General features: G+C 36.6%; 1 protein-coding gene across 2 annotated transcripts in view; it reads left to right on the top strand.

The window, feature by feature from the left end:
* The first annotated feature begins 2,808 nt into the window (after positions 1 to 2,808).
* DAB2 (DAB adaptor protein 2) overlaps positions 2,809 to 24,449 on the top strand; it is a 347,304-nt gene continuing 325,663 nt past the window's right edge. For both annotated transcript variants that reach the window (XM_053701226.1, XM_053701225.1), the window contains exon 1: positions 2,809 to 3,363. The gene's annotated coding sequence lies outside the window, so the exon portion shown is untranslated. The remainder of the gene's footprint in view (positions 3,364 to 24,449) is intronic.

Here is a 24,449-nt window from a genome sequence, read left to right as displayed (position 1 = left end):
TTAATCTCTTTTTGTTAACCTATTTTTGCTAATATTGTTATTAGAATAATAACAACATCTAATAAACCCTCAGCATATTAAGAGCACAACCTCTAATTGATTAGGGGGAGTATCCGAATTTCTAAAGACTATAAAGGAGCTTAAGGAACACACTAGAGTATACAGTCTTGATAAAGGCGCAAGGTACAGCGCTGAAACGCGTAGAAAACGACATCGAGTGTGGATACTATTAGCTCCAGCAGAAGGATCACAGGAAACACTCCCCCCACGATCCGGCTACCCGATAGGTCCTCCGTGCACCACGTCAGACGGACATCAAACACACCTGGGTAGGAAGTAGTTGCGGAAGCGACCCAAACGGCGGCACGCCGACGGGAGACACAACAAACTCGGCTTGTACACAGAAGCACTCTTCCCAGAACCCACGGCACCACGATTAATATCACGGAGGTAAGGGATATCGGAGGTCCGGTTAGGGGGAGTTGAGCCAATTTGTTTTTACCTTTGGGACTTTTTAATCTATGGACTAGTTGTGGCCACAACTTAAGAACAACTTAAGAATACCTTATCAGATACATTACTAAAGAATCACAATATCTGAACTCACCGAAAAACATTATTTTTAAAACAATTACATTTTTTCATAGGATATGGATATGCTCTAATATATGCTTTATTTATAAAGATACGGAACATCATATGAATTGTCTTCAGCAACAGTATTTGTATTTATATTTTAACGTATTTGTATTTTAACATGTTTTAAGTAAATGTTTTTTTCCTAACCACTGTAAAATTTTTTCATTCACTTAAAAGTATATTGTATTCACAACATTGTGTTTACACATTACGGATAGAAGTATTAAGAAACAGGATAAATACCGCACTGCACTTTAAACTAAATTGCCGATTAGGGGAAATAAGTTTTAACACAAAGTATACTCTTTGTAGAAACGTCTACTACCACATAGCATAGCGATTAATTTATTAACACTTTAATTTAGGATTTTTTGTGAGAAGATTTGAAGGATTTTAAGGAATAGTTAAGAATCACAGTCCAACTCACAGCTCTTTTTTGAGCGCTCCCCACCCCCACCTTGCATGTTATCTTAGCACTACTAGCTCTGCAATTCTATGTGTTACAACCCCAACAAAGGAGCAGAGAACTGAGGCTCCCAAGCAGACATGACCAGTGAGCCAATCAGCAATAGTAAAAACTCGAACCAGCTGCAAGATTGCTGGTACTGATTGTTTGCTTATGGGTGAGCAGCATTCTGTAGCTCCTGAGTGGTACTTTAACTGTGTGTTTAACATCTTTTGCAGGGGTTAAACCTGTAGACTTGCAGAATCTGCAGTGCTTACATAACAAGATTTAACAAATTAGAGCATACTTTAACAAAAGTGCTTTCACATTGATTGCGATTTCAAACTGTTCCCCTGCAAGGTATGGGAGATGTGTCTATAGCACAAATGCATTTAAAAAGAATAAGACAAATGAGTTATTCTGAGGTTTTCTAACAATTTGGAATGAATTTGAGTCAGAAAAGACCACCTGTCATTCACATCCCAAAAAGATTCTGATTGTTTGCTATGAACCTATTAGTTTGTAGTACACATATTTTATATTGTTTACATTAAAATTAACACTACCAGGAAATGTATGTTACCTGCTTGATATTTATTGATCACTGGCTGATGTTCCCACATTTTCTGTTGGTGGACAGCCACACACCTCTACATGGTCTGACAAATATGCAAGATTATTCAAAAACAAATAGTTTTAATGGTTCTATAATTACAGACATAGATAATTAATGTGCCCTCAAAAGCATATTTGGAAAAAGCTCCAGCAGTTTTTAAAGCTTATAATACTTTGAACAACTTAAAAATAACTAAAAATGCACCCTTTGAGCCCTATTAAAATATTGTTGCAAACACACACACATACATGTTGTTACAAAATTGTTTCATATATACAGTATATAAACAGAGATAGATGACAGATAGATAGATATATAGATAAATAGATGATAGATAGATAGATAGATAGATAGATAGATATATAGATAGATAGATAGATAGATAGATGATAGATAGATGATAGATAGATGATAGATAGATGATAGATAGATAGATGATAGAGATAGATAGATAGATAGATAGATAAATAGATAGATAGAAAGATGATAGATTATATAAATAAATGATGATAGATAGATAGATAGATAGATAGATAGATAGATAGATAGATAGATAGATGATAGATGATAGAGATAGATAAATAGATAGATAGATAGATGATAGATTATATAAATGATGATAGATAGATAGATAGATAGATAGATAGATAGATAGATAGATGATAGATAGATAGATAGATAGATAGATAGATAGATAGATAGATGATAGATATAGATAGACAGATAGATAGATAGATAGATAGATAGATAGATAGATAGATTGATAGATAGAAAGATGATAGATTATATGAATAAATGATGATAGATAGATAGATAGATAGATAGATAGATAGATGATAGATAGATAGATAGATAGATAGATAGATAGATTATAGATTGATGATAGATAGATGATAGATAGGTAGATAGATAGATAGATAGATAGATAGATAGATAGATAGATAGATAGATAGATAGATTATAGATAGATGGATGATAGGATAGCTAGAAACTTGTAATTTACTTTAGTTTGTTGCTTATAGCTAAAACACATAGAATGTGACGTTCAAAAAGCCTCTCCTTTAAAGTTTAACCTTTTGGCTACCACCAGGCACTGCTGCAACTCTTAGATCTTCTGAGGCAGCTAAAAGGTTCACGAAACGTCACTGGATTAAGCACAATTTACAGGATTCTGCAAAGGCTATGACAATTGTATTCAGTTTCCTCCGTGTCCATTGGAGAGACGTTTAGAGATTGGGGAAACGTGCACACTGAGAAGAATACAGGATGCAGTGATTTTTCCACTGAGTCATGAAACATACAGCAGCAACATGCCATATGTGATCAGATGTCTGGGCTGCTAAACCGAGCACACTTTCTATAGGCTGCAGCTTTAGATTATTAATAGTTAAAGCTGGGGAGAGCAGACACGTTCACCCTGGGGGAGTAGCCCAGCTAAGGAGCAGAAACATCATAGCACATTCCTGGGCTCACTGAGCTGCCAGCATCTGATTAGAAGCACACAGTATTATCCTCACACAGGGCTGGCTGTGCTGGGCTGAGGAGGAGGACTGATCCTGGAAACACAACACAGCAAGGGACCGAGAGAAGAGAAAACTAACCCCTGCTCTCTATAAACAGCCACATCAAAGGACGTGTTTTCCAAAAGCAGAACAGTTATTTGGTGAGTAAAAGGATTTTCTAATGACTTAATAATGTAATTGTACAGATTAGTTTTTGTAGACAAAGAGTGCAGAGATCATTATAAACTGGCAGAATGCAGTAAACAGAAATATTATACATTTATAGATTGTGTTCTGTGGGGGGATGGAAAGGGACAGATGACTTCCACATAAAGAAGCACAGTGGAGAAAAATATAATACAGCAAATATGATGTGAGGAAGAAAAGAGAAAAAAAAATTAAATATAAAGGCAGAATGAATATGTTATTACTTGGAGTATCCCAGTCTCCTTGATGTCATCAGGCACAAATACATCCATGCTGCAGTTATTTGGGTTTCATGAGTCACTGTACAATTAATATTTAAACTGCTAACAAACAAATGAATCACATATCTGGTATTTCATGCAAACAAAGCTCTTATTTTCCCCTATATTATACTAATCCATTATACTAATCTGTCCCCTTGTGCATTTTACTATAATCTAAAAAAAAAACCAAATGATACAGGGATGGCTGCAACGCTGAGGATGCGGAATACATTTAAATTTGAGTCCATGGATGTAAAATATGCATTTAGTTTGTACATTCCTACTCTTGTGTTTCAGCTATTTTATTATTTGCTTAAAAAAAGAAAATAAGTGACTTGCTGTGTTTTATATGTGGGGTGAATTTGCTTGGAAAAACCACAAACCTCTACACTAACATGAAGTAAAATATTTATACTGCAGCTTGCATGAATCCAGTGGGAGACTGCATAGTAAAGCTATTTGCTCACTGGCATTTTTGTTTTCAGTTCCAAGTTTAACTCTTTGGCTGTCAGAGTGGACTGCAACATATTAAATTACCAAGGGTTAATGTTGTGTTGCCTTTTATGCATATTTGTTACCTGTTTTATACATACCAAGTAGAAATACACAAAATAAGAGTGCATAATACAGTTTATTACTCTGTCACAGGTTTTTGTCTTCCATGTATGATAATAAAGTTGCAGTTTTTAAAGATGATTTTATCTTACATAGACATATTTGGTATAAACAATAATTGCTCTGAATTGTTGAATGGATGCTGGTTTTAGGCCTATGTTTACTAAACGCTGATACCCCATAAAACATGCCCAGCCATCACAAGAATTTTTACAACCTATTGGTGTAAACTGATCTCAAGTGTTTTTCATTCTTTTTGGAAAAATGCCACTTGGAAAATAAAAGCTAATATTTACAACTGATGTTCAGAAAGTATCATGTTAGTTTTTGAAGGTCAAACAGCTTTGTATATAATAACTTTATTTATCCTGAAGACCAAAATAGGGAGATAAATAAATATTTTCATTATTAGATTAATACAGAAACTATAAATAAAGTGTGTATTAGACATACTGGTTTGGGTTTTATGATTTTAACTTTTGTGTCTGTAATTGCCTATATTATAGAGAGTTTAAGCTTTCTTGTATGGGTTTTAAGCAACAAGATGTGCAATTTGAGTCTTGTTTGAAAGTTGTCAGCTGTCAAAACAGGATCTCATAGAATTAGTGAATAATATTGTATTTATTCTTAAGAACACAAAATTATATTCTAATTTACAATCATCAGTTGGTTAAAATGTGGAGAATATATATATATATATATATATATATATATATATATATATACGGTATATATATATATATATTCTATCTATCTATCTATCTATCTATCTATATATCTATATATATATCATCTATAGATTTACTAGTATAGCTCAAATTAAGTCTAGAGGGGTATATATTTGCTATAATTTATAGAAAACAGTAGCATATAATCTTCACTTGACTGAACTGACTGATTCCATCCCTTAAAGGGACAGTCTTCTCCAGAATTTGTATTGTTTAAAAAGATAGATAATCCCTTTATTACCCATTTCCCAATTTTGCATAACCCACACTGTTATATTAATATACTTTTTACCTCTGGGATTACTTTGTATCTAAGCGTCTGCAGACTGTCCCCTTATTTCAGTTATTTTGAAAGACATGGATTTTAGCCAATCAGTGCTGGCTCCTAGGTAACTCCATTGGAGTGAGCACAATGTTATCTATATGGCACAGATGAACTAGCACTGTCTAGCCTTCACAAACTGCCAAAATGCACTGAGATAAGAGGCAGCCTTCAAGGGCTTAGACATTAGCATATGAGCCTACCTAGATTTAGCTTTCAATAAAGAATACCAAGAGAACAAAACAAATGTGATGTTAAAAGTAAACTTGAAAGTTATTTAAAATTGCATGCCCTATCTATATCATGAAAGTTTAATTTTGACTAGACTGTCCCTTTAATGCTCTTCTACAAAGTTTTACTTTACTGACCACAGTCCTTATCTATTTAGTGTTTGATTATATAAGAAAACAATTAATTATGTCACATAGCATAATACTGAAATGTTTTCATTTTTCTGATCTGTGCAGTTCAATTGAAAACAGGATTTTTATATCTATTTTTTTATACTTTGCATAATATCAACCATATAGCAGTGAGTTTGCTAAGAGCTACTAGGTATATGGCTGGGCAAGTAGACATGCCCTTAAAGTGACATCAAAGTGCAAAGAAAAAATGCTGTAATATGTTAGGGCATTTTATTACTGCACTATTTCTTGCATATAACTATGTGTTTAACCCCCCTCCTGAGAAGTTAAACACACAGTTAACAGAGTGCTGTAGATAACAAGGGGCATATGTGTGTAGCCAGCTAATCACCAGATATCTCCCAGTAGTGCATTGCTGCTTGTGTGCCTAACTAGGTATGCTTTTCAACAAAGCATAGGAAGTGAACAAAGTAAATTGGATAACAGAAGGGAAATTAAATGTCTCTTAAAATTGCATGGTCTATCTGTCATCAAAGTTGAATTTTGAGTTTTATGTCTCTTTAAATCCCTCTGCAGTCACTCATACATATGAAGTACATGATGCTAGAGGCAACTTGAACATTGCAAAGACTAAGGAGGGGAAAACTAAATGTGGAGGCATATGTTTGCTGTGAAAACATTTTGGCCAAAAGTATGTGGACACCCATACTAATTATTGAGCTCAGGTGTATCAGCCACACCCCATTGCTAACAGGTGCATACAATCCAGCACATAGCCATGTAATCTCCATAGACAAACATTGCCAGTACAATGGGTCTTACTGAAGAGCTCAGTAACTTTAAACGTGATATTGTTATAGGGTTCCACCTTTGCCACAAGTCAGTTTGTTAAATTTTTGCGCCAGTCATGGTAAGTGCTATCATTGTGAAGCGGAAGCGTCTAGTAACAACACAGTCTCAAAATGGTAGACCACAGAACCTCATAGAGCGGGGCTATTGTGTGCTGAATCATGTAGTGTGTAAAAAATCATCTGTTGCTTCACTCACTACCAAGATCCAAACTGCCTTTGGAAGCAGCAACAGCACAAGAACTGGAAGCATTGGGATCTTCATGAAATGGGTTTCTATGACCAAGCAACTGTATAAAAGACTCCCAATGTATGTCACCTTAATGACAAAGACATTTTAGACAATTGGGTGCCTCCAACTTTGTGGTGATAATTTGAAGAAGGACCTTTTATGTTTTTTTTTAGCATGACTGTGCACCTGTGTACAAAGGGAGGTCCTGAAGACATAGTTTGTTGTGGAGAAACTCAAGTGGCCTGCACAGAGGCCTGACTTTAAACCATGAACACCTTTGTGATGAATTATGAGCCAGACCTTCTCGGCCAACATCAATGCCTGACCTCACCAATGCTCTCTTGTCTGAATGGGCACAGAAGAGTAGTGGCTGTTATAGCTGCAAAGGGGGGGGAGCCATATTAATGGCCATAGTTTTGTAATGGGATGTCCAAGTTCATATAGGTGTGATGGTCAGGTGTCCACATACGTTTGGCCATTTAGTGTATTATATAATACAACAGGAAAACATACTTTAAAAGACAGTTATGCCAGAATTAAACTTTCCTAAAACCTAAACATTTTCTTTCATGATTCAGTTTGAGTATACAATTTGTAAACAACTTATACATTTACTTCTATCAACAAATTTGCTTAATTCTCTTGGTATTCTTTGTTTGAGGAGCAGCAATGCACTGCTGGTGGTTGTGCATATATGCCTCTTGTTATTTGTTCACTTGATGTGTTCAGCTATCTCCCAGTAATGCATTTCTGGCCCTTCAACAAAGGATACCAAGACAATGAAACAAAATAAAATAAACATCCACCATGGTGTCAGTGTAGGAATTCAGTAACATCAAAAGAAATCATTGAATTCACTGGAATTTACACGTCCGTACAATAGTTTTATTCTGTTAAAAAAAAGTTGTAGGTTTTTTTTGTTTATTTTTAGCGCCAATATTGTCACCATGTGCACAGTGCAAGTCTCTCAGCTTACTCCAGCACTGATTGGTAAATATTCTACATATTCAGAGATAGCAATCAGCTCCTGTGCATATGACGCTTCTGAATGTGAGATCATTGAACTATTAAAATGTACTTAGATTTTGTTACATTGTTAAAGCAAGTGTACCATTCTAATAATATATTTCCTGATGATTATATTTGTTGTCACTTTAATAATCTTTAATAAGATTCTAAATGACATTAGATTAGTCATACAAAATATTATTAACTGCTATATAACTTGTTTTATTTTACACTTGAGTAGTGTGGCATAGGGTTCAACAACTTCCATGGCACCTAAAAAAAGGACTCTAGCGCCAGGTGAAATACACTTCAGGATATGGGGGACGTTGTGGTGGTCATAGCCTTGAATATTGTGTGAAACTTAGTATATCATTTTAGCTATGTAAATTAGATTTTCTTTATACACTTTAAAAAAATATGGCTGAGTAAATTCCAAATTCCAGATTTCCAGTTTTACTTCTGGTTTATAACTTTTTGGATTATATCTGTATATAATCATCCTGTTTCTGGTTCTTTAAAAGAGTCAGTATCCTTGCAGACTTTTAAATTTGAAACACATTTGTCTACCCCTTAAATTAAATGTAAAACATGAAATCTAGAAAACTCATGACACTTTGTTCAATAAATTGCTTAACGTAATGGATTTTTTCCTCTAGATCTAGGATAACAAGTTTTAAAGAGTTACATTTTAAATTCTTGTTCTTTGCCATGTTAAATTGATCTCACAGTAGGCTGACAATTGCGTTCTTTTGGTATGTTTTAAATTTTGCCTGAGTTGCATTGAACAATCTTTTTATTCCTTAGTCTAAGAAAATAAATTGTGTTTAATCCATGTAAATATAAAAAAGGCAAGTTTGACTTAAAGGGACATTATACACTCATTTTTTCTTTGCATAAATGTTTTGTAGATGATCTATTTATATAGCTCATAAAGGTGTTTTTTTAAATAAATGTATAGTTTTGCTTATTTTTAAATAACATTGCTCTGATTTTCAGACTCCTAACCAAGCCCCAAAGTTTTATGTGAATACTGTCAGCTACCTTCTCCAGCTTGCTCCTGTTTGTGTAAAGGGTCTTTTCATATGCAAAAGAAGGGGGAGGGGGGAAGTGTCTTATTTGCCACTTGCAGTGGGCTTTCCAGCTACCTTTTCAACAGAGCCAAACTGACAGCTTCTAAGTAAGTTTTTAAACAGTTTTATACTGGATTTTTATATCAGTATCTGTGCATCTTATTCTTTATAGTAGCGTCTATTACATGCATTTATATGAAAATGAGTGTATACTGTCCCTTTAAAGTGAAGGTCAATTTTGACTAATTAGTGCCCGGTTTTTATTAAAAACAAGGGCACGTTAATTCATCAAAATTGACATTTCTGCCGTTTTCTTAAAAAAAACGTACCTTTTAATTCTGAGAGCCGCTGCAGCGCTTCCTCCGCCCGTCGCAAGCCCTCTACTCGGGTCCAAAATGAGGAATCCGGCTTCATCCAATCATGGCGTTCCCTCAGGCCATAATCACCCGGGGAGGGGAACGCCGTGATTGGAGGAAGCTGTATTCGTCATTTCTGACATAAGCAGAGGCTTCCGACGGCCGGGGGAATCGATGGTGCAGCTTTCAGGATTAAAAGGTAAGTTTTTTGAAGAAAACGTTTAAAATTATTAAAAACCGAGCACTAATTCGTCAAAATTGACCTTCACTTTAAGTAGATATTTATAAATATTTTAAATATGAACAAATTGCATAATTTACTATTATTGTTCCTTTTGTAATAGATTTTTTATTACATTTTTAGCCAGTATTTTTATTTGACCTTTAAAATTATGCCAGGCGCTGCACAAATAACACTTGTACATTGGTCTGGTCTACAGACTGTGTTTAATCATTTTGCTGTGGTTAAACAGGTACTTATGAAAATATGTTTATTAGGAAATAGGAAAAGTGCTCTATATGGATTTAGAGCATTTTATTATTTCAGCAATGGGACATTCTAATCCAAAAATGAAATGCTCTAATTTGTTATACAAAGTCATTTTATTTTTAAATTACTAATCATTGGGACTATAGGTTAGATTTAATAAAACCTGTTAAAGGGACACTCAGGTTTTATTACATTTTCATGATTCAGATACAGCATGTAATTTTAAAGAAATTTCCAATTTACTTCCATTAAAAAAAATGTGCACAGTCTTTTATATTTACACTTTTTTGAGTCACCAGCTCCTACTGAGCATGTGCAAGAACTAAGACTATACGTATATGCATTTGTGATTGGCTGATTGCTATCACATGGTACAGGGGGAGTGGAAATATACATAACTTTGAAATGTGTTAGAAAAGAATCTACTACTCATTTGAAATTCAGAGTAAATGCTATTGTATTGTCTTGTTATCTTGCATTTGTTGATTATGCAAATCTATTGTGTTTACTGGTCCTTTAATGAAAATAATATCCAGGATAAAAAAAAACTTGCTACAACAACATTAATACAGCCCCTAGTTAAGCTCCATTGTGAACAATAAAGCCTGATCTATCTTGTAACTGTTCACCTCTCGTCATGTAGAACGAGTTCCATTGTCAAGTATACCAACATAACAAAGTACCTTATAAAAGAAACTAATTAAAACAGAAAGCAAAATACATCATTTATAAAAGAAAGGTCCACTTTAACATGTGCACAAAATAAAACTTTGAGAAGGTAAATAACAAATGGAAAAAAAAGAGGCAGCGTTGCCAGCTTTGGAATGGTGGGACATGAATTATTCTTCGCAAGGGTGCTAGGGTCTTTATAAATTTAATGTTTGACTGCGGTCTTAGTTAAAAATGACCAGGAAGGCCTTGTCTACAAGTTTTCTGAGATGCCCCTTGTTCTGTCCAGTGAGACTAATAATTTCCTATAACTACACATACATGAATATTCTACACTTACAGCCGTGTACATTATTTCAATTCCATTATTGTTTTAATTGCAAAAGGATTTCTAGTTAGGCCTCATCTTTAATATTGTGTACAGTTCTGGAGACCATATCCTCAAAATGATAAAATAAACTAGAAACTGTCCAAAGGAGGGCTACTAAAATGGTACATGGTCTAAAACGTACAAAGAAAGACTCTATGACCTAAATATCTATAGATTAAAGAGAAGGGAAAGCGGTGACATGATAGAAACCTTCAAATATATGAAGGGACTTAATAAAGTGGAAGCTGAAAGCATTTTCTACAAAAAAAGAAATACCGAAACAAGTGGTCACAAAGTTAGAGGGTAACATATTCAGGAGAAATGTGAGGAAGCATTTTTTACAGAAAGGGTGATGGATTGTAAAATAATTTAAAAATACCTGGGATATGCTTAAGGGTAACCTAAGAAAACAGTAACATGTAACATGGGTAGACTTAATGGGCCTTTTTTGCTCTTATCTATGTTTCTATGTTTCTGATTCATATATTGGCCAACTATATACAGAAACAACCACTAACAATACACTCAGATAGATAGGTGAAGCGAGGCACAATTGAAGGGACACTATAGCCAAAATGTTACTTTCATGATTCAGATAAAGCATGCAGAGACTTTCTAGTTTATTTCCATTCCATCAGATTGTGCACAGTCTTTTTCTATGCATACATTCTGAGGCACCAGCTCCTATTGAGCATGTGCAAGAGTTCTCAGTGTATATGTATATGAGTTTGTGATTGGCTGATGGCTGTAACATGATACATTGAAGTCAATTTTGAAAATATTCAAAAAAAAAATCTACTGCTCATTTAAAATTCAGAGTGACTGCTATTGCATTGTCTTTTTATTATGTACGTGTTGATTATGCAATTCTACTGTATTTAATAGCCCTTTAATTTAAAACATGATTTCAACTTTGCAGTAAGGCCCCTCTGCAGCCTTATATGTGAATCTAGGCCTATGTTTTTAAAGCCACAAACGGTTTAAGCAAAGAGGCAAATTACCTCTTGGAAGAGCAAGTTGTAGCTCCTGAACAGAACCTGACCACTGCACCAATCAGTAGAAGCAGTTGCATGGCCTTGCTAATCATTGGCTGCTTTTTTCTTGAGAGCCTCAATGTTTGTGGCTTATGGCTCCCAAACAGGATTGTATCTGTATGGTAAACTGCATGCTTTTCACCAAAGAATACAAAGAGAATGCATCAAATTAGTTAACTGAATTAGTTAGAAACTGCAATTCAGTTAAATGGGCTATTTCAGGATTTTTCAAATCATTTTCAAGCAGGGTAATTACCATGTTTACTAATCAACTGATTATTTCACCTGTGCTACAGTTCAGATATCCTTAAAATCTGGCCTGTTAGGGATGCTAAAGGAAAGGTTTGAAAACCCTTGCTGTCCCTTTAAAGCCATTTAGGGAACAACATGTAGCAGGTTTGTCCTTGAGAAACCTGTACTGTTTATTTCAAGTTCTGAGAATTAGAAAATCTTTAATTTTGCTAGATAAAAAAATGGAAATGGAAACATATCAACCACAACTAAACATTTTGGCCGCGTTAATTTTTTCCCCACTCAAGTGCTAACTGCGTTAAAAGTAAACAAATTAGCTAAGCGGCATTAGTGTGTGTATTATAAGTTGAAAGTTAAAAGGTAGCACACAAGCAAAAGACTGAAGCAAGCTAACTTCCGGACTTTGGATACTGCAACCACACTAACTCCTTCTCTCCACTGAAGAAATGCCTGTTAGTTATGGCTTGCACGCTAACCTGACACTGCACTAGATCAGCTGCGCTAAAATCAAAGGTGCGTTAAGAATACTTTGTAAAATATATACCTATATATATATTGTTTGTAAGTGAAGAACATAAGAATTTAGGGATGCACCGAAATTTCGGCCGCAGAAAGTTTCAGCCAAAAATTGCATTTTTGGTTATTTCGGTTTTTGTTTTTTTTGCCTTTTATTTTCTGTAAAATTATTGTGTAGCATATTTCAAATTTGGTTCCAGCCTAGAGCTTCTGTTTGAGTTCATTACTTGACTTACTGTTTTGCATATAATAATAGTTTTCTAGGACTATACTTTATTTTGATTATTGGTAAAGAAACAAAAAACGGTTAAATCTGATTCTGTTACACAGAACTAAATAAAGAATAATACTAGTGATGCACTAAAATTTGGGCCGCCGAAAATGTGCAATTCCAATTTCAGCCCAAAGAGGACCAAAATGGCTAAAAATGTACAGCCCTCCCCTGTTCTATTGATTTACATGTCTATCCTTAGCATAAGGTGAGCAGCACAGCACTGGCTTGGTACACAGAGCACACACATAAGTACCATGACATGATGATATTTGAAACCAGCCGTGCCTTTTTTTTTTTTTTTAGAAGGAAACCAAAGTTCTGCTTACAGTATTCAAAGGAGGATAAGTAACATGTTTATAAACACTTGATATTATCAGACAGCCCTAAGCACACTCAGTGAATATGTATAACCCCTTATATACAGTGATCATACATCAGCCTCTTGTGCGTAGACATTCTATTCACCTGAAGCAAATATGCGTGCACACTATATATGCATAAGCCCCAAGCACCCACACAGTTGGTACAAATTAGCACCCACCAGACAGTATATTAAAAAAAAAGCACAGTAACTTTCTATAACCACCTTGCACGTAAGGTCGTAGCTAAGTCTGGTGGTCCTGGTGATAGGTGACAGGCAGACTCCATTTGGGGCTCCGGACATATAATCTGACGGGTGAGACCCGAACCAGGAACGATGCAGAGATACGATCAGGGGCAGTTACGCACATCGCAAAGATAGCTACACCCAAAAACAAAACACATGTCCACCTCGTATTGTTGTCTGGCTATAACCACGCTCTCCCTTGTAGAGCTCCACCAGTTTCACTGCAGATCACGCCCTACGGGACAAGTGACCACGACCATTTGTTGGAGTTTTCCCACCTACAAGCTCTCTTAGCTACACACACACACTGTAGTTAAAAAAGAAAAGAAAAAATTCAGTTTCATTTAGTTTTCCTGAATTTTTGGTATCGGTTTCGTTCCAGAATTTTCATTTCAGTGCATACCTAATTTATATATATATTTTAAAAATGTAAACGTTAAAAATGAATACAAATGATATTGCATATTTAAAGGTATTTGATTGGGAAGGACTCATAAGTGTACATATATATATATGTGTGTGTGTGTGTGTGAACAATTCAATACGTCCATGTAAAATACCATGTAAAAGGGGACTTATTGAATTGTTCATATAAAGACTACAAACATCTTGTTTGACTAGTCTTTCTTGCCTCGGGAGAGACGCCGAAGCAGCCCCTGGTTCCAAACCTGAGCTTCCGCTCTTTATTTCTGTGAACTCACCTTCAGCCTCATGTGTATATATATATATATATATATATATATATATATATATATATATATATATATATAGGAGCCCTTTCCAGTCAAACACTTTGTCATATATCATATCCCTTAACCTTTTTATCAATATTTAAATTATATATTTGTATTAAAAAGTCTATATATGAGTGTAATACTTTATTTTATTATGTTTATTTATTTTATTAGTTGTGCTAAATATTTTAGTGCAGTTTCGACTTTTGCTTGAACGCACCCTATACCTTTCAACTTGTAATGCAAGGTCTATTTAGCACGGTCACAATATCCATTGAAAATATAGGTTGTGCTAGAGTGATGTAAGCCGCGCTAACCCTTTTCTGGTAAATGCGATTTACCATGGATTGCGTATCGCGTCCTGTGCTATCATTAGTGCTCCACTTGTATTCTACTGTATTCTACTGTCTACTGTCCCTTTAACAGATCACTTTAAAAAGAAGAGTAGGTGGCCATTTAAACACGTATACCTCACTAAGAAATAAATATTTTTAGTTTCTTTCAGGAAAACAATGCTACAATACAATACATTCATTCTAAAGTAGTTAGCATCTAGATGAAATTGTTAGTTTTTTTTCATACTTGAATTACAATATACAAGTCTGCCAGTCATCCTTGTAAAAGACATAATTATACAGTTTCATACCATTTAAGTCTCACAGACTCCTGCTTGTAGTTGAGAAGGGAGCCACATAATAATATTAAATCAGTGTTGTGTGTTCTTGGCAAATATTTGCAGACTTTGCTTTATATCACTGGTTAAGATGGATAATGAAACATTGTGATTTATACATTTGTCTACAATAATAGGATTTGTGTCTAGCTGAGTTGTTACACATCAATACATGTTAGAAAATATGTTGTGCAGCAGGATGGTGCCAAAAAATCATTGAAATGAAAGTAGTTTCTAAATATATTTGCTTGTAAGAGCAGGTAGAATCATTGCAATTATTATTTAAAACAATCCACATTATAAGAATAGTTAACTGAATTATTTTCTACAAGAAACATTTAATACTGAAACACTCCCGACAATGGCCAAATTACAAGTAAAGCGGTATTTAACGCTTCCGATATTACTCCTCTAGAAGTAAGCTTTTTGTGAGCATTAGGTAGCGCTAGTATTACAAGTTGGAAGTATAAGAATTTTACTGCCCTAACACGATGCGCGCAAAAAAGAAAGTTAGGATAATGCACACACGTTAACGTATTCCCCCATAGAAGTCATTGGAGCAAAAAGGTGGGGGAAAAACAAAAAACTATCACCCTACTCACGTGTAAACCCGATCGCATATTCTCAAGTGTGCTAACTCGACATGAAAATATGAATATTTCACATTTCAATGTTCTTCACATAGCAGAATATGTTCTATTTATTAATAAATACATACATATACTGTATATATATATATATATATATATATATATATATACATTATTATATATAGGTATAGATATATACTGATAAATAAAGGGATATCTATTTATAAATACAAAGAACATATTCTGCTATGTACAGAATATTGGAATGTGAAATAATTACACTAAATACACAGTATTAAACACTTTATTAAATATGAATATTACATCAATAGGCTTTTACATGTTTCCATCTACTTTACAGTAAAGGGCTCCAATGTACTTATATGTATATATACGTATATATATATATATATATATATATATATGAACAGAAGAGGTGTAATAATGCCAAAGTAACCTTGACTTTAAATCAGTGAAGTGTATATGCGTACGTATGTAGGGCCGCCATTAGAAATTTTGGGGCCCCTTTCTAAACCAATGATTAGCCCCCCCCCCCCCCTTGACATGTTCAATTTTCGACCAAGTGACTAAAACTTATATGCACTTTATTCTTAAGTGTAGTCAAACTTGGAAATGTTGTGAAGGTAGTAACACACAAACACAGAACTCAGTAGTAAGGTCAAAATGTCCTAAAAAGGAACAGACAATGGACACACACAAACTCAAACACAAACTTGCACATACACCCAAGGAAACACCCACAGAGGCAGCCTCAGAAAACACACAAAGACATACACACTCACAGACACCCACAGAAAACACAAAGACACACACACACAGAGACACTCACAGAAAACACACAAAGACATACATACACACACACACCCTCACAGAGACATCCACAGAAAATGCACAAAGACAGACACATAAACCCTCACAGAGAGACCCACAGAAAAGAAATACATACACACTCATAGAGACATCAACAAAAGCACAAAGACATAAACACAGACACCAACAGAAACACTCACAGGAGGTAAAATGTCTGCACATTGCCATCCCCTAAATCAACAGTGTGTGACAAGGATGATAAAAAAAATGGCAGAAATTAAGAGATTACTTTTTAAAGAATCATATTTGTAAATGAGCAAACAAAAATACTTATGTGAATATAAAATTGTACATTATTGATCTGTCAGAAGGGGTAGATGAAGAAAAGTACTTTTGAAAGGTTGACATATGTTTGTTCCCCCCAACCCCATTTTCCCCAACCCAGAGCAACAATTCAAATCTGTCAGCTGTACTTATGGATTTTTAAAATGCTGTACTCTATATGGTCTTGGTGGAATCATAAGCTGTGGTACTCAGTCTCATACCATTAGATCTGGTTAAATGCAGGATTAAGGCTTGTTTGTATGTATTTCAAAATTAATTCAGCTGTAGTGTAAACTGAACAGTGTTAAGTTAACCTGCCTCATTACAAACACTGAGCAATCTTAGCCTGCGAGTACAACATTTTATGCAGATGTAAAAATCTTATATTAAATGCCTCCTGACATCAGGAAAGTCCTCGCATAAAGGGGCAGTAAACTGGAATGTAATTAAAATATATATATAAATTAAAAAAATCATATCTGCCAAAAGGGCACCTACCCATTTGTGTATTGAGAAGCAAACATTTCTGCATGGTTTTAAATATAGAATTTCTACAGCATTGCCAAATAATCATAAATACACTGCTTCATATTGCTTAAAAATGTGTATTTATGGACCCCTGGCCCCACCATACAACTACCACACTAAATTTACAATATGAAATTGCACAAATAAACGAAAAAAACATTTAATTAAGTAAGTCCTACTTACTCTGCAAATGAAAGTGATCTGCCATTTGACTCAGGCACACACTGTAGAAACTGAAGTGCCAAGTCTATATCACACTGTGCATAGTGGTTTAGTGCACACTCAGAAATCCTCTCAAATGCTAATGCTTTACTTCTTGTAATGATATTTCCCCACGCTCGATAGCACTCTGCTGTAGCGCCCTCTGGTGGCTGCCAAAATGTAAAAAATAATAGTTGTGCTGGCCTCATGGGGCGCCCCTGGCCCACTGGGCCCCTGACAGGAGTCACCCTATTCCCCCCCTGATGGCGGCCCTGTACATATGAGTCAATTAAAAAGTCAGGATATGATAATCTCCATATAATGTAAATCCGGAAGGTATTCCACTTACTAGATTAGGGTATGTCCAGTCTTTCAGTTTGATCACCTCTGCTAATTGCCATAGTTGAGATTCACCTGAGCAGCTTCCAGCCAACAACTAAACAACAGAACTAGAACCTTCACTCATACAAAACCTGTGGCAGGCAGTGCTGTGTCTTCAATCCCCCCTTCAGTACAGTCAGCAGTTTTAGACATTACCAGGACACAGGTTCAGATGATCGATATATACTGAATGAGAGGATATACAGAGATTTAGCCAGAACAAACTGAAAGACTGGATATACCATACTCCAAGAGGGGAAGAATCTGCCATCAAAACTGCCCAGATTTATTTCACTGGAGGTCTCTCCCTCATAGATGTGTCAATTTACCTCATTAGAATGAGGTTTTTTCTAGTAAGTGGAATACCTTTTGGATTTACATTATATGGGGATTATCATATCCTAACTTTTTAATTGATTCACTGGTCTATGTTACTTTGGCGCTATTACACCTCTTCTGTTCCTATATCTTTGATTAGGTGATATTATAATTTACTTTTGTTATTATGTATCCCTATTTTTATTACAGCAGCCATTGTTGTTCTTTTAGACTTATTTAACTTTAGCGCAGAACTATAAGTGTTGCTTTCCCCAGTCTACGGTTTTCTCTTTCCTGTGGCATTCTACTTCTTTTTATACATATGTAAATATATACAGGTGGCCCTTGGTTTACAACGGTTCAATTTGCACCGTTTCAGAATAACAACCTTTTTTTCAGTCATGTGACTGCTATTGAAATGCATTGAGAAGCAGTGAATTGATTAAAATAGCCAGTAGGTGGAGCTGTCCGCTTGTGTTGCAGCAAAGATATGCAAGCCAAGCAAGCTGAAATTAATCAGTTTAACCAGATCTGAGCTATCGAACAGATTTCAAAGGATCAAGATCTTCCTGTCTATAAATCAGTCCAGATTGGAATGCATAGAAAGAACTGTTTGCAGAAAAATGAAAGTAAAGTCTGTGTTGTGTGATTATTTTATTAGGTTTATAATGCTGTTTAGCAAAAGTTTTTGTTCATTTAACTTAGTTTAATTATAAATTCTGTGTTGTGTGATTATTTTATTAGGTCTATAATGCTGTTCAGCATTTAAAGTCTTCATTTCAAAGCTTTAAAAATAATGTATTAGGTGTTACTCATCACAATTTTGAGAGGGGCTTGGAACCTATCTCCCTCACTTCCCTTTGACTTACATTATAAACTGGGTTTCAATTTACAACAGTTTCAATTTACAACCATTACTTCTGGAACCTAACCCCGGCGTAAACTGAGGGATACCTGTATATATTTTTATTAGACAGTGTTATTATGAGTGTAACTGTACTTTGTAATGTATTTTTTATGTGTTTTGTGACACTCTTTTGTTTCGCGAAACAGTTACAGTAACCAGAGCTCTGAGGGTGCGCTATTAACTTTAATTGCACCCAACAGACGCAATGAATCCCTTTTCACTCGTGACCACTCGTAATCCGGCCCAATGTATGTAATATGGACATATAGGAAAATTAAAAAGGGATATGAAACCCAAAACGTTTTGGTAGCAAATTTGCATTGGTTTGTAGTCCAGCGACATTAACGTTTGAAAAGCCTCTTCAGTATTGATTATTTTATCTGCACTGATCCATCAATCAGGGTTTGGCTGCTGAAGTCTGGAGAATGCACTTTTTAAAATTGCAGGTGGACAAGGAGACAAAATATAGAAATAGTACATTACAAAGTATTTTGCTATGCATAGTTGAAACCCCATTTTTTTATTTCATGATTCAGATAGAGCATGTGATTTTAAACAACTTTCCAATTCCCTTGTATTATTTAATTTGTTTTGTTCTTTTGATATCCTTTGTTGAAAGGGATACCTAGGTAGAATCAGGAGCTGCTGATTGGTGGAAGTTCATATATGCATCATGTTGTTGGCCCACCCAGTACATTCAGCAAGCACCCAGTAGTGCATTGCTGCTTCATCAACAAAGGATACCAAGAGAATAAAGCAAAAAAGATCATAGAAGTAAATTGGAAAGTTTTAAATTGTATTCTCTGTCGGAATCATGAAATAAAAATGTTGGGTATCACGTCTATTTAAGCATCATGGACTAGATTACAAGAGGATTGCAAAAATATTGGGTGTTAACATCACTCAAAATCAGTCACTAACGCTTCTGCATTTGTACTTATACTACAAGTCCAAAGTTATTTTTATCATTTGAGTGATAGCGTAAGATTCGCTAACACCTGCATGCCCAATAATGCGGGTGTGCTACATCCTTCACATGACAGACTTCTTTAGGGGCGCACAGTAAAATTCATGAGGTATAATACTACATTTACATCTGGACTATAAACTGCTAAAAATTACTCAACAAATGAAATTAAACAGGCTTTTTCTTTCCTAAGACATGGAGAGTCCACAACGTCATTCCAATTACTAGTGGGATATTCACTCTTGGCCAGCAGGAGGAGGCAAAGAGCACCCCAGCAAAGCTGTTAAGTGTCACTTCCTTTACCCATAACCCCCAGTCATTCTCTTTGCCTCAGTCAATGGAGGACGTAAAGTTGGTGCCTGAAGATTTTATTCCTTTTTTGGGTACTTTTCCCTACAAGCAATGATTTAGGTTTAGCTGTGTCTACATCAATCTCTTGAGTAAGAGTAGTTGTGGCTTTTAAGCAGTTAGAAAGTGGTGAGGTGGTCCTTGCTTTGTGTTCTAACATATTTGCTGCCCTTGGTATAGAAAGCCAGAGTTGGCTACTCTGTTCTTTCTTTTTCTTCAGGTCTCTTATAGGAGTATGTGTCCTTTTACACCTTGTGAGCTGTCTTCATGCCCGACAGCTGCATATGCAGGTAAGTGCCACTTGTCTTCTAGGTACTGGAGACTTGCACTATCTATTTTAATTCTGCATTAATTTCATGGGACATTTATAATCCTTTATTGAGGATTCTTTGGGGCAGTTTGCAGGCACTATTTGTGTGTGTAAGAGACTAAAGGGTTAACGGCCTTCCTTATAGGTTTGGGATGGCTTATGACCCTATGGCTATATGATTTTTATTTTCAATAAGATCTTATGTGGGGAATGTTTTAAACGGTTACTTCTATTTTTACTTCAGAGTATGAAACGCACGTTTTTTACTTATTGCGCAGTTTCTTTTGATGCCGCTCACATGACCTCCCGATTTTCTGATTCTGAGCGGAGCGGTGTCCTTCCTGTGAGTTTTTCTTCATGTGGCTGTGAGATATCTTCTAGCCGACTGGAGAGTCCTTAGCTCGTTCAGTTTTTGAAGGTTATGGTAGGGCACCTCAGCTTCTGCGGTGTAGAGGTGTATTTTTTACTTATTTGCCTAGGGTTTGGAAAGAAAAAAACAAAAAAAAAAAACTTTTTTTTTAAAGTGACAGTCTTTACTTTTTGGGTACTTTTTTAGCTATGGATAATGACAATTGTCTTGTCTATGCAATTTTGTTCCTCATGTTTAGAAAAAACCTTAAAATGTAAATATAAGTTACTTGGTTTCTGAGCCTAATGTCTCTCAGGATGATGCTGTTCAGGCAATGCCACAGCTTTCTCCTCAAACGTCCCAAGCCTTAACGGCTTCACATACAGTTCTCTGCAGTTCCTCTCAGCCTCCTGGAGGAGTGTATTTGCCAATAGATTTTGCTGCACAGATATCTTCTGCGGTATCTGTGGCTTTATCTGCTTTTCCCATAATGGGGAAGCGCAAGAGGAAATCTAAACATTTTTCTGGTAATAAGGTGCCTGTCCCATCTGCTGCTGCGAAGGTTGACCTCCCTCATAAGTCTGATGAGGAGGATACCTCGATAGCTTCTGAGGGTGAAATCTCAGACTCTGACAGTATAAATCCTTTGACTGATTCTGAAGAAGTAAACTTCAGATTTAAGCTTGAACTCCTTCGTTTACTTCTAAATGGAAGATGGAGGCTTATTTAAAGAAAATGTATGTTCATCAGGGTCTACAATGGCAACCTGCAGTTTGTATTGCCACAGTAACAAGTGCAGCATCTTATTGGTGTGATGCTTTGTCCGAATTGATTTTAGAGGAGACTCTGTTAAAGGAGATCCAAGATAGGATTAAGGCTCTCAAACTAGCCAATTCCTTTATCTCTGATGCTAATATGCAAGTCATTAGACTGGGAGCCAAGATGTCTGGCTTCACTGTCCTAGCCCATAGGGCTCTGTGGCTAAAATCCTGGTCAGCTGACAGTCCAAGCTCCTGTCGCTACCTATAAGGGTAAGACCCTGTTTGGTCCTGGTCTGGTCTGGTCCACAAGACAATAAGAATAAACCTAAGGGATGTCAGAATTCTAATTTTCGGACCTTTTGTGTACTTCAAGGGTCAAAAGACTTCCTCCCCTTCCTCCAAGCCAGAGCAATCCAAGTTCTCTTAGAGATCCAATCAGACTTGGAATAAGGGGAAGCAATCAAAGAAGCCTCCATCTAAGTCTAAGTCAGCATGAAGGGTCTGCCCCTGGTCCGAGATTGGTTCAAGTGGGGGGCAGTGTCCCAGACCCTTGGGGTGTGGATATAGTATCTCAGGGTTACAAAATAGAATTCAAGACTTGTCCTCCTAGGGGTAGATTCTTCCTCTCAAGGTTATCTGCAGATCGGGTAAAAAGAGAGGCATTCCTAAGCTGCATTCAGGACCTTTCCTCCCTGGGAGTGATTGTTCCAGTTCTAGTAAGGGAACAGGGTCTAGGATTCTATTCAAATCTGTTTGTGGTTCCCAAAAAAGACGGAATTTTTTGACCCATTTTAGACCTAAAGTGTCTCGACAAATTTCTCAGGGTACCGTGCTTCAAAATGGAAAACTATTCATTCCATTCTGCCTTTGGTCCAAGAGGGTCAGTTCATGATGACCATAGACCTGAAGGACATGTATCTTCATGTTCCCATCCACAGGGATCATCAACAGTTCCTGAGATTCGCTTTTCTAGACAAGCACTTTCAATTTGTTGCTCTTCCATTTGGCCTTGCCACAGCTCCCAGAATTTTCACAAAGGTTCTGGGGGCTCTCTTGGCAGTTGTCAGGTCTCAGGGAATTGCGGTGGCACCTTGCCTGGATGACATATAGGTTCAGGCGCCATCTTTTCAACTAGCAAACTCTCATACAGAGATCTTGTTGACTTCTACGTTCCCACAGATGGAAACTGAATCTGGAGAAGTGTTCCCTTGTTCCAGCTACAAGGGTGTGTTTCTTAGGGACCATCATAGATTTCCTATCTATGAAGATATTTCATGACGGAAGTCAGAAAATCCAAACTTCTCTCCTCTTGCCTCTCTCTACAGTCTACTGCTTGGCCATCAGTGGCTCAATGCATGGAGGTAATTGGTCTGATGGTTGCTTTCATGGACATTATTCCCTTTGCTCGATTCCATTTGAGAGCTCTGCAATTATGCATGCTCAGAACATGGAACCGAGATTATTCGGATCTGTCTCAGAGGATAAATCTGGACCAGTTGACAAGAGACTCTCTCGTGGTGGATTTCTCAGGATCATTTGTCTCAGGGCACATGCTTCCGGAGACACTCCTGGGTGATTGTTACCACGTACGCCAGCCTGCTAGGCTGGGGAACAGTCTGGGACTCGTTAAAGGCTCAGGGCCTATGGACTCAGGAGGAGTCTTCTCTCCCCATAAACATCTTGAAGTTGAGAGCAATCTTTAATGCCCTGATGGCTTGGCCTCAGTTGTCCTTAGCCCGGTTTACCAGATTCCAGTCAGACAACATCTCCTCAGTGGCTTGCATCAACCACCAGGGTGGAACTCAGAGTTACTTGGCCATGAAGGAGGTGGCTCGGATTATTCAGTGGGCAGGAGCTCACAATTGTCTTCTATATGCCATCCACATTCCAGGAGTGGAAAACTGGGAGGCGGATTTTCTGAGCAGACAGACCTTTCATCCCAGGGAGTGGGCTCTCCATCCGGAGGTGTTCTCCAGGTTAACCCTCAAGTGGGGGTTGCCGGTTGTTGGATCTGATGGCATCTCGTCAGAATGCCAAGCTTCCAAGGTACGGTTCAAGGTCAAGAGATCCTCAGGCCGCCCTGATAGATGTTCTGGCGGTTCCTTGGGATTTCGGTATGGCATACCTGTTTCCTCCATTTGTGCTCCTTCCACGAGTCATTGCTTGTATCAAACAGGAGAGAGCATCTGTAATTCTAATAGCTCCTGCATGGCCTCACGGGATCTGGTTTTCAGACCTATTTAAGATGTCATCTCTTCCTCCTTGGAGGTTACCTCTGAGGAAGGACCTTCTAACTTAGGGTCCTTTCCTCCATCCAAATCTCGTTTCTCTGAAGCTGACTGCATGAAGGTTGAACATTTAGTTCTGGATAAGCGTGGGTTTTGAGTCAGTCATTGATACCATACTGCAGGCTCGCAAGCCTGTCACTCATAAAATTTACCATAAGGTATGGCGAAAATACCTATATTAGTGTGAATCGAAGGACATCTCTTGGAGTAGGGTCTGGATTCCTAGAATTGTATTTTTTCCAGGAAGGTCTGGAGAAAGGGTTGTCAGACAGTTCGCTGAAAGGTCAGATTTCTGCATTATCTATTCTTTTTACATAAGCATCTGGTGGATATGCCAGATGTTCAATCCTTTTGTCAGGCCCTGGTCAGAATCAGGCCTGTGTTTAAACCTGTTGCTCCTCCTTGAAACGTTAACCTAGTTCTTATAGTTTTGCAGCAGGCACTGTTTTAGTCAATGCATTCTGTAGATATTAAGTTGTTATCTTGGAAAGTTTTGTTTCTTATCGCCATT

The sequence above is a fragment of the Bombina bombina genome, chromosome 2 (genome assembly GCF_027579735.1).
Source record: "Bombina bombina isolate aBomBom1 chromosome 2, aBomBom1.pri, whole genome shotgun sequence".
Taxonomy (NCBI): Eukaryota; Metazoa; Chordata; class Amphibia; order Anura; family Bombinatoridae; genus Bombina; species Bombina bombina.
The sequence above is the reverse complement of the archived record's forward strand: the minus strand, read 5'-3'. Positions and strand labels throughout refer to the sequence as shown.